Source organism: Protopterus annectens, chromosome 3.part1 (genome assembly GCF_019279795.1).
Source record: "Protopterus annectens isolate FY-2018-M chromosome 3.part1, PAN1.0, whole genome shotgun sequence".
NCBI classification, from domain to species: domain Eukaryota; kingdom Metazoa; phylum Chordata; order Ceratodontiformes; family Protopteridae; genus Protopterus; species Protopterus annectens.
Window position 1 is genome coordinate 1,650,994,672 of NC_056732.1, and position 11,227 is coordinate 1,651,005,898.

Sequence of the window (11,227 nt, forward strand, 5' to 3'; positions counted from 1 at the left end):
CTCTAGGCTCTCTCTTGCACAACCACACGTATTATAATTATTGTAATTTTAGTTATAATTCTGTCATGTGATTACTTTTGCTACTTGTACTTTTTGGATCTTTTCTCCTCGGGCCTCCACTGAAAAAGGGCTGCTGTCCAGTCAGACTAACCGGGTCAACAAATGTCAAATAAATAAAGATTTCTACAATGGCAACAATATCCTTGGCAGTGTTAGTGGTGCCCTGTACAATGGCTTTTCGAATTACTTACAGTCACTCTCTACAGACACTTTTAATCATAAATGGACTTATGGATTTTTTTACAACCACATACTATTGCTAGTAGCTCATTTTTCCATCTGAACATATTTTACAAATAGTCAGCAAAGGATTTGAACCCACAAAGTCAGTTTATTATCTTGTGCAACGTACTGTTTCACTTTCACTCTCGTTAGCATCTACTGGCTTATTAACATCAAAATATTCTATTGTGGCACGTCTGTCATTATTTAAGTAATTCAATGTTTTTTTCTTGCTGTGTGCTTCAGTACCATTTAACATCTTGTTCCAAAAATGTCTGTAATAGTGCAATTGTTTCTGATATATTCAAAATAAGTATTGATGGATACTGCAGCATGCCTGTTGAAGGTATTTGTACCATGTTTTGACATTCTCACTGCCTAATTTCAAGACCTCTGTAACTCTAATGTTATACTTATATTTGTTAAGATTTAGGTTGTGCTATCTCAACCTTTCCATCATCTCAGTCATTTTTTATCACTGATCACACTCTAAGCTAATACCTTTCCATCATCTCAGTCATTTTTTATCACTGATCACACTCTAAGCTAATACCTTTCCATCATCTCAGTCATTTTTTATCACTGATCACACTCTAAGCTAATACCTTTCCATCATCTCAGTCATTTTTTATCACTGATCACACTCTAAGCTAATACCTTTCCATCATCTCAGTAATTTTTATCATTGTGGGTTCTATCACACTCTAAGCTAATACCTTTCCATTGGGTGACATAGGGATTAATGCTCAGTCATTTTTATCACTGATCACACTCTAAGCTAATACCTTTCCATCATCTCAGTCATTTTTTATCATTGATCACATTCTAAGCTAATACCTTTCCATCATCTCAGTCATTTTTTATCACTGATCACACTCTAAGCTAATACCTTTCCATCATCTCAGTCATTTTTATCACTGATCACACTCTAAGCTAATACCTTTCCATCATCTCAGTCATTTTTTATCATTGATCACACTCTAAGCTAATACATCATTGATAATGTTAACAATTCTATCAAGCAATGATCCCTTTAATTATTTTTACCCCTGTGTCTGGGCAGACACACAGATGACAAAAATCCTACACGCGAGAAATTCAGGTCTTATGGCACTAACAAAGATGCATGACACAGCATATAATTAGAATGCCTGATATAAGACAAAGTTACATATTACCAATATATAAATTACACAATAATCTCTATATGATCCAAGCACTGTAACCTATTGTATTAGAGAAAGTCACACAAGGTATTTTTAAAATATGTGCCTAGCCAAAAAAAGCAGAGAAGTGACACTGTAAATGTTTTATTTCCCAGCAGTCTCCAATAAAATTCCATACCCCGTGCTGGATATTTATTGGGATTTGTTTACCGGGAAAGTTCACTAGGCCAAACAGAGCCCATTTTCAGTGGAGGTCCAGGGAGAAAATCTCCACATGGAACACAAATAGAATAGATACTACATCAAGGAATATATTTTGAGTATATATAGGACCAATGGAGGATAAGATTTCTAAACAGTAGAACAATAGAATAGAATATAGTAGAATTTATATTGTATTCCAAAAAGCAAGATAGACAGCTTTGCTTAGGACTTTGCATGAGATGGAAAATAGTAAAATACTTATTTTTCAAATACTTTTTTTAAATGTATCTGGATAGCTAAGGAATCCTAGCCTTTTAATTTTCTTTGATAAAAAATGTTGAGGGCTTTCAAAATAGGAAACATGTCTGTTAAGACAAATGCAAATAAGAGTGTTATATTCGATGATTGGTATAAAAGGTAGGAATATAGGAGACTAAGACCTCTTTGGATTTTGAGGCTATACACGGATAAACTGCTCAATAAAAAATATTGCTTGCTGTAACTGATTTGTGATGAACAAATTTCAATGAATTGCATCCTGTTGTACCCACCCAAGACCCACTCCCTTATGCTGCTCATGTGAACTGTTCATAGTACTGCTCACCTGTTTCTTTGATATTATACTTCTCCACACACAAACACACACACACACACACACACACACAATCACACACACCTTTTTTCTATATTATGCACCTTATGCTCATATGTACTGCAGAAGAAGCAATAAGGCTGAACTGTAAGTTGAAAATATCTACCCCTACAATTGTCCTGTCCAGACAAAAACAGATATTGTACTTATCTTCTAGCAGCTATACCTGCAAAATCCTTCTGTTGTTGCCTGTCTCCCTATTGTAGCATTTATAAATCCCGTCTCCCTATCAATAGATCTCCATGTTGCCCCATATTTGGCATAGCTGTCTGGGCAGAATCATTGATCAAATCAATACAGTTACTGGACAATATATATATTTTTTACAAAAACAACATATCTTTACATAGTCCTAAATAGACATTGCTTTGGTAATAAAGTTTCATTGGCCTCTACCTGCAGTAATAAAATTCTTGGCTGTCCAAGATCCTTTGGCATCTGATTCAGAATGAGTCTCAGCTGACACCATCTCTTTCACATTGTCCCGTCCAATTAAGGTGCCAGGTGTTATGTCATATCCTAGCTGCTTCACTCCTGGGTAGAATTGGGTCCTCCTTTCTGCTCAGTATGGTAGAGAACCACCAACCAGTCATACTGGGTTTGGAGCTGTAAAAGAGGATAGTGTTGGTAAATGATATCTATCTCCACTCCCCAGATTTTTTTAATTTTCCTTTCACCCTGCATTTCTTTTCTATTTCCCTCATATTTTCTCTCTTTTCTTAACTAATGTACTATCAATAAAAAGGATTCTATAAGCATTGTGTAATCTTAACTCATTTTGATCTAATATTGTATAAGTAAGCTCTTGACTACCATCTCCTTATCCTCTTAATGAGGTCCATTGTAGACTCATTCCTTGCTAAATTTGAGGCCCTACCAGTTCTAAAGGAAAGTGTTACAAAATATTTTAGATCAATCACCTTTTCATAAATGCCTTCTTCAGCAACCTGTAAAAAATGGCTTCTCTCATGGGGTGCATTACTTATTGATACAAACCCTTGTTGCTCCCTCTGTAAATGACATAAAGACTTTGCTCACCTGACTAGGCAAGTAAACTCCAGTTCATCTGTTTGTACTACTATCACCTATTGCTCTTTATCTTATTAACCTCCTTAGGTTGACTGAACCATGATAGACATGTCCTTGCTGACTACTGTGTCCCCCATATTAGTATTTTAATTAACTCTTCCCTTGCCAAAGAGCTCAGTTCCTCTGAGAACCTGTGATACAATAATGTGACTTGTGGATCCTAAACTGCATAGACATTACATGTGGGAGTGGGTCTGTGCATTCCTTCTGTGAGCATTGAAAGTAAATCCCTACCCATCAGTTGCCCAATCCACCTGTGGGGCCCTAACTAAGTACCACATTAACAACTACAGTGAAATGGCTTATTTCAGGCAAAGCTTTTTAACAAACTCCAGGCATGACTTGCAAGCTGTAGTGTATGCTTTTCCAGAGGTTATATTAGATAAACGAAAGTTTATCTTACAGAACACTCTCATGATCAAAAATCCCGGACCTCAAACTCGATGTTGCGGGGGGCTGCAACCCCCACCCCCCGCACTAAATATATATATATATATATATATATATATATATATATATATATATCAACTCCGAGATCGCACTACAGTGAGGAAAGGGCAAATATATTCTTATCTTCACTGTACCACAATCTCACAAAAAGCATATCGAGGTCCAGGATTTTCGATTATAAGAGCGTTCGGTAAGATAAACTTTTGTTTATCTAACAGAAACCCCTTTTCTAGTACTAGAGGCTCATGATTCCATAATCAACTGGCCTGTTTGATACCACCAATCAGTTATGCCTCCTGGACTTTCAAAATGGGTGCACAGTGATCAACACCTTAACTTCAGCTCTCTGAGTTTGAAAACAGAAATTGAGAAACAATAGTCAGTGACATTTGTCAGCCTGAGTAAAATTCGGTTAGTGGCTAGTGAGTACACTGCCTGGATGCCTGCAAAGAAAAAACTAAGAGGGCCCAAAAGAAAATCATCTAGAAAAGGTAAAGAGAAAACAGTGATTGGGCAGAATTCTGCAGCTGTTCAGCAAAAACGCTGCTCATCCTTCAGCTTTGGTGCAACACATGACTTCCAGTAAGCTAAAGTAAAAAAAATGTTTGAATCTCATAATTGCCTCTCAACATTTCATACAGTGTTCTATGTGTGAGTACCACAGGCTATCTCAAAATCACAAGAAAACATTACCATTTCAAATAAAAATGTGTTTCTAAAATGCAGCATATTATACAGTACATACATTGCTTTCCATATAAAACTCAAAAGAACATCATTAAAGAAAAAACATTCTCACTACCAAACCTTGGAATGCTCATTTGCTGACATCACTCTGGTTTTATGAAGGTACTCCATGACCATCTGTATCTTGTTGCCCAGCCAGCTTGTTATGCTTGCCAGCATTCTGAGCTCATACCCATAAAGTTCTATCATGCAGGCTCACCATCTACCTTGAAATAAGGATGCCTCAAATATAATGATAACAAACATATTTATGCTATTCTTACCAGCTTTGCATGCAATGGTTAATCAATCACTCCCTTACAAAGACTACACGATCGATGTACTACTGTACTACTAATGGATGGAGGCTACTCCTAAATGCTTTATTCCATGTATGGGTCTTCTCAAATTATCTATGGTATGATCCAAGTTATTCTCATAAGGGGCAATATATAATTATCAACTATGGGACGGTAGGGCCAAGCTATAACCAAATGGGATAAGCTATTTTGAGTACAAACAGGAAATTAATTAGGCTTGGAATGGCATGCAGAGGCAGCTAACCTAGTCCTTACCTATGAATCTATGAACCTGGAAGACTACGCGAAGCATAGAAAGCCTTGAACTGTGAGACTTTTCATCAAAAAAGGAAGAAAAAGGCTATTATTTACAAATGTTGGAAGTGTGATGGGGAAGTAAAAGGTAATCGGGAACATTTTTTCTGAGAGTAATGAACTAGCAGTCTTTAAAGATTCCCTGCAGACTGTTCTGTCAGAGACACTGGGTAAGCAAACTGGTGTAACTAAGGAAATTATTTTTGAGCTAAGATACAGAATCAGAATTGCCTAGACATAGTAACGCCTTGTGGCTGCAAAAAAAGCAATTACTAGAAAATGGAAATCAAACAATAAAACAACTGTACTAGAAGTAGTGCACAGTGACAGAGATAAAACAACTAGAATTGGGATCTTTAGAAAAGGGTAGGAGCAAATTACATAAAAATGGGGAACAATACATGCAGAGGAGGAATGAAGTTTAAAAGAAGGCAGAATATGAATGAACTATGTAATGTTTCACTGACATTGATTGGGTACATTATTGGTGATGTATAATGTTTGCAACTAAAATTATGTCAATATGGTTTGTTTTCTTTAATATAACTGTATGACTGTCTATGTCATATGTGATAATTTAATAAAGACATTTCTTGTTTAAAACAGTTCCACAAAAATAGCTATTGTTTCAATCTTCCCTTCATATAGGTTCATAGGAACAATAACATTTCAATATATTTCATATTTCAATTATATTTTGTCACATGTGACACAAAACTGTTTTTGCACTGTTACTCTATTTTTTTAAATTGGGCGGCCACGGTGGTGCAGTGGTTAGCATTGCCACCTCACAGCAAGAGGTTCTCCGGTTCGATCCTCGGCTGGGATGCCTTCTGTGCGGAGTCTGCATGTCCTCCCTGTGGTCGCGTGGGTTTCCTCCGGTGCTCTTTCCTCCCACATTCCAAAGGCATGCTGCAGGTGGATTGGACACTCTAAACTGGCCCTAGGTGTGTGTGTGCGCCTTCTGTGGAAGGTTGGGTGCCGGGCTGGCAACTCGACACCGTAAAACTCCACTGCCATTCAATGTGCGGACAAGGTGATCCGCTGTGGCGACCCCTAACCGGGAAAAGCCGAAAGAAGAAGAAGAAGAAGAACTCTATTTTTTTTAAATTAAAAGTTACTTGTTTGTAACTTCTGCTTGGTCTAGTGTCATAGTATTACAGTTGCATTCATAATTGTGGCAGAACTATGATATACTGCAGGATCTCTGCCTCATTTACACATTTATACATCTTGAACTGCATTTTTGCCAGAACTACGGTTAATCGTAATTTCTACCTGGTTGGGTACCATTCTCTTGTAGTATTATTTCACAATTGAGGTAGTAGTGTGAGTTTTACTGCAGGGTTTGTACTTATACAAACTGTTTATACTTACATTCTGTTTAGATATTCTGTTCATTTTTTGCCTGTTTAAGCTTCACTTACAGATCTTTCTGTTTGTTACAACTGCTGCTGATTTTCCTGCTTTTTGTTCGTTACATTGTTACATTAAGTACTGCTCTTCATGCTGCTACTTCCTGCTTGCTACAGTAATCACAGGTTCCCCTGTCCTAACTGTAGAAGTTAAACGACAGAATTTCTAGCCTACCTAAGATGTTAGACCTGTAGTACAGTGTCATAGTGGTGACAGAGAACTGTGACTTGTTACAGGTTACAGGCATCCACTAAATCATACATTCTAGTTATAAGTAACTCCATTATGAGACATACTCATGTGCTTCTTACAAGGATGAGCAAGGAAAGAGTGATGGTTAGTTATCTGTCTGGTGCCAGGATCGGTCAGATCATATGTGCACTCATTTCCTTTAAGAAGTAACAGTATGATTCTTTCATAATACATGTGGTTGTCAGTGACTTGTGATGTACCTCCTTGAACTATATAAAGAGACACAATAGAGCTCTCAGATTGTGTGTCCCAGCCACGTATGAGCCTAGCATTGAACAGCATGCTACCTTCTCCAAGAATCATGCCACAATATGAGCAAAAAACAACTGACTTCAATAAGTGGCTTTGTTGTTGGTGTCATTCGAATGGGGTCAGTATTTGTTAGCTTTGGAGAACATGATGCTTAGTCATGGATGGCCTGTACCTGTTCCCACTAGGCCTGCAAAAATTGGCAAAGACATAATCCACCCACCATGGTGCATTTTCTTTGCAATGCCAACTACCAATATAATGAAACAAGCAAAGGAAAATATGAAGGTGTCACTGATCAATGCTATGAACTAAACAAGAAATTCCACTCCCTACAAGCCCTCCTCACCATGAAGGAAGTAGATGTCTGTGCGGTGACTGAGACAGGGTTTAAAATGTTGGAGAGCACTCTTGCTGTGCAGAGCTATAATGCCTTCCACACTCTTCTACCAGCCACTGTGCTGAAAAAAAAGGTGGAAGTGTCTAAATATTTATTCGGAGCAGACTTCCATCAAGGCTGGTTAAACAGCATGATGCACTAGATATAGTTTCTTCATGTCCAAATCATCATCAGAAATTTCCCTTACCACATATTGGTCAGCAATAAAGCTCCTTCTATTACCCAAGAAAGCTGAAATGCCTATCTACAAGAACCACAGTGACTCAATATTAAACCCAAAATCATTTTCATCGGAGATCTAAACTACCCAGATATAGACTGGGATACATATACCACCACAAGTATGCAAGCACAGTGCTGGACTTTGTCAATATAAACAGCCTGAAAGAACTAGTCAGAGTACCCACTGGGGGGATAACATCTTAGACTTCGTTCTTACTAATAGGACATCTTGCTCCATTCATTGTATGTCCTTATCACTTGTTAGGTCTGACCATAAAGCCTTCTCCTTCAAAATAAAATTGAATCCTGGGATGCTTCCGCCCTGGTACCTTTAAAAATGTATCCAAGACAAACTGTCTGCTCCTAAATAATATACTGGCATACTTAAAATATCACCAAACCCATTTAACTCTACTGAATATGTGGAAACATACTGCACTAATTTATACCAGCATGTAACCAGCTGCAAAATGCATCTGTACCTTTCAGAAACAAACGAATAGAATATTACAAAAAAATAAACCCCTAGTGGTACTTTGACCTCAGCAAGCTTTGCAATGAAAGAAACAGACTATTAGTTTAAAGTGAGAAGAGCAATGCTTAAAATGATAGATCTCTCATCATTAAATTAAACAAACAACTCAGGTGCAACTCAGAGCTCATACCCATAAAGTTCTATCATGCAGGCTCACCGTCTACCTTGAAATAAGGATGCCTCAAATATAATGATAACAAACATATTTATGCTAGTCTTACCAGCTTTGCAATGGTTAATCAATCACTCCCTTACAAAGACTACATGATCGATGTACTACTGTACTACTAATGGATGGAGGCAACTCCTAAATGCTTTATTCCATGTATGGGTCTTCTCAAATTATCTATGGTATGATCCAAGTTATTCTCATAAGGGGTAATATATAATTATCAACTATGGGACGGTAGGGCCAAGCTATAACCAAATGGGATAAGCTATTTTGAGTACAAACGGGAAATTAATTAGGCTTGGAATGGCATGCAGAGGCAGCTAACCTAGTCCTTACCTATGAATCTATGAACGTGGAAGACTACGCGAAGCATAGAAAGCCTTGAACTGTGAGATTTTCATCAAAAAAGGAAGAAAAAGGCTATTGTTTACAAATGTTGGAAGTGTGATGGGGAAGAAAAAGGTAATCGGGAACATTTTTTCTGAGAGTGTAATGAGCTAGCAGTCTTTAAAGATTCCCTGCAGACTGCTCTGTCAGAGACACTGGGTAAGCAAACTGGTGTAACTAAGGAAATTATTTTTGAGCTATGATACAGAATCAGAATTGCCTAGACATAGTAACGCCTTGTGGCTACAAAAAAAGCAATTACTAGAAAATGGAAATCAAACAATAAAACAACTGTACTAGAAGTAGTGCACAGTGACAGAGATAAAACAACTAGAATTGGGATCTTTAGAAAAGGGTAGGAGCAAATTATATAAAAATGGGGAACAATACATGCAGAGGAGGAATGAAGTTTAAAAGAAGGCAGAATTTGAATGAACTATGTAATGTTTCACTGACATTGACTGGGTAGATTATTGGTGATGTATAATGTTTGCAACTAAAATTATGTCAATATGGTTTGTTTTCTTTAATATAAATGTATGACTGCCTATGTCATATGTGATAATTTAATAAAGAAATTTCTTGTTTAAAACAGTTCCACAAAAAAGCTATTGTTTCAATCTTCCTTTCATATAGGTTCATAGGAACAATAACATTTCAATATATTTCATATTTAAATTATATTTTGTCACCTGACACAAAACTGTTTTTGTACTGTTACTCTAATTTTTTTTAAATTAAAAGTTACTTGTTTGTAACTTCTGCTTGGTCTAGTGCCATAGTCTAACAGTTGCATTCATAATTGTGGCAGAACTATGATATACTGCAGGATCTGTGCCTCATTTACACATTTATACATCTTGAACTGCATTTTTGCCATAACTACGGTTACTCGTAATTTCTACCAGGTTGGGTAGCATTCTCTTGTAGTATTATTTCACAATTGTGGTAGTAGTGTGAGTTTTACTGCAGGGTTTGTACTTATACAAACTGTTTATACTTACATTCTGTTTAGATATTCTGTTCATTTTTTGCCTGTTTAAGCTTCACTTACAGAGCTTTCTGTTTGTTACAACTGCTGCTGATTTTCCTTCTTTTTGTTTGTTACATTGTTACATTAAGTACTACTCTTCATGCTGCTACTTCCTGGTTGCTACAGTAATCACAGGTTCCCCTGTCCTAACTGTAGAAGTTAAACGGCAGAATTTCTAGCCTACCTGAGATGTTAGACCTGTAGTACAGTGTCATAGTGGTGACAGAGAACTGTGACTTGTTACAGGTTCCAGGCATCCACTATATCATACATTCTAGTTATAAGTAGCTCCATTATGAGACATACTGATGTGCTTCTTACAAGGATGAGCAAGGAAAGAGTGATGGTTAGTTATCTGTCTGGTGCCAGGATCGATCAGATCACATGTGCACTCAATTCCTTTAAGAAGTAACAGTATGATTCTTTCATAATACATGTGGTTGTCAGTGACTTGAGATGTACCTCCTTGAACTATAGAGACACAGTAGAGCTCTCAGATTATGTGTCCCAGCCAGGTATGAGCCTATCATTGAACAGCATACTACCTTCTCCAAGAATCATGCCACAATATGAGCAAAAAACAACTGACTTCAATAATTGGCTTTGTTGTTGGTGTCATTCGAATGGGGTCAATATTTGTTAGCTTTGGAGGACATGATGCTTAGTCATGATGAAAAAAAAGGTGGAAGTGTCTAAATCTTTATTCGGAGCAGACTTCCATCAAGGCTGGTTAAACAGCATGATGCACTAGATACAGTTTCTTCATGTCCAAATCATTATCAGAAATTTCCCTTACCACATATTGGTCAGCAATAAAACTCCTTCTATGACCCAAGAAAGCTGCAATGTCTATCTACAAGAACTACAGTGACTCAATGTTAAACCCAAAATCATTTTCATCAGAGATCTAAACTACCCAGATATAGTGTGGGATACATATACCACCACTAGTATGCAAGCACAGTCCTGGACTTTGTCAATATAAATAGCCTGAAAGAACTAGTCAGCGTACCCACTAGAGGGATAACATCTTAGACTTTGTTCTTACTAATAGGGCATCTTGCTCCGTTCATTGTATGTCCTTATCACTTGTTAGGTCTGACCATAAAGCCTTCTCCTTCAAAATAAAATTGAATCCCGGGATGCTTCCACCCTGGTACCTTTAAAAATGTATCCAAGACAAAATGTCTGCTCCTAAATAATACACTGGCATACTTAAAATACCCACAAAACCCATTTAACTCTACTGGATATGTGGAAACGTACTGCACTAATTTATACCAGCATGTAACCAGCTGCAAAGATGCATCTGTACCTTGTAGAAACAAGGGAATAGAATATTACAAAAAACAACAAACCCCTAGTGGTACTTTGACCT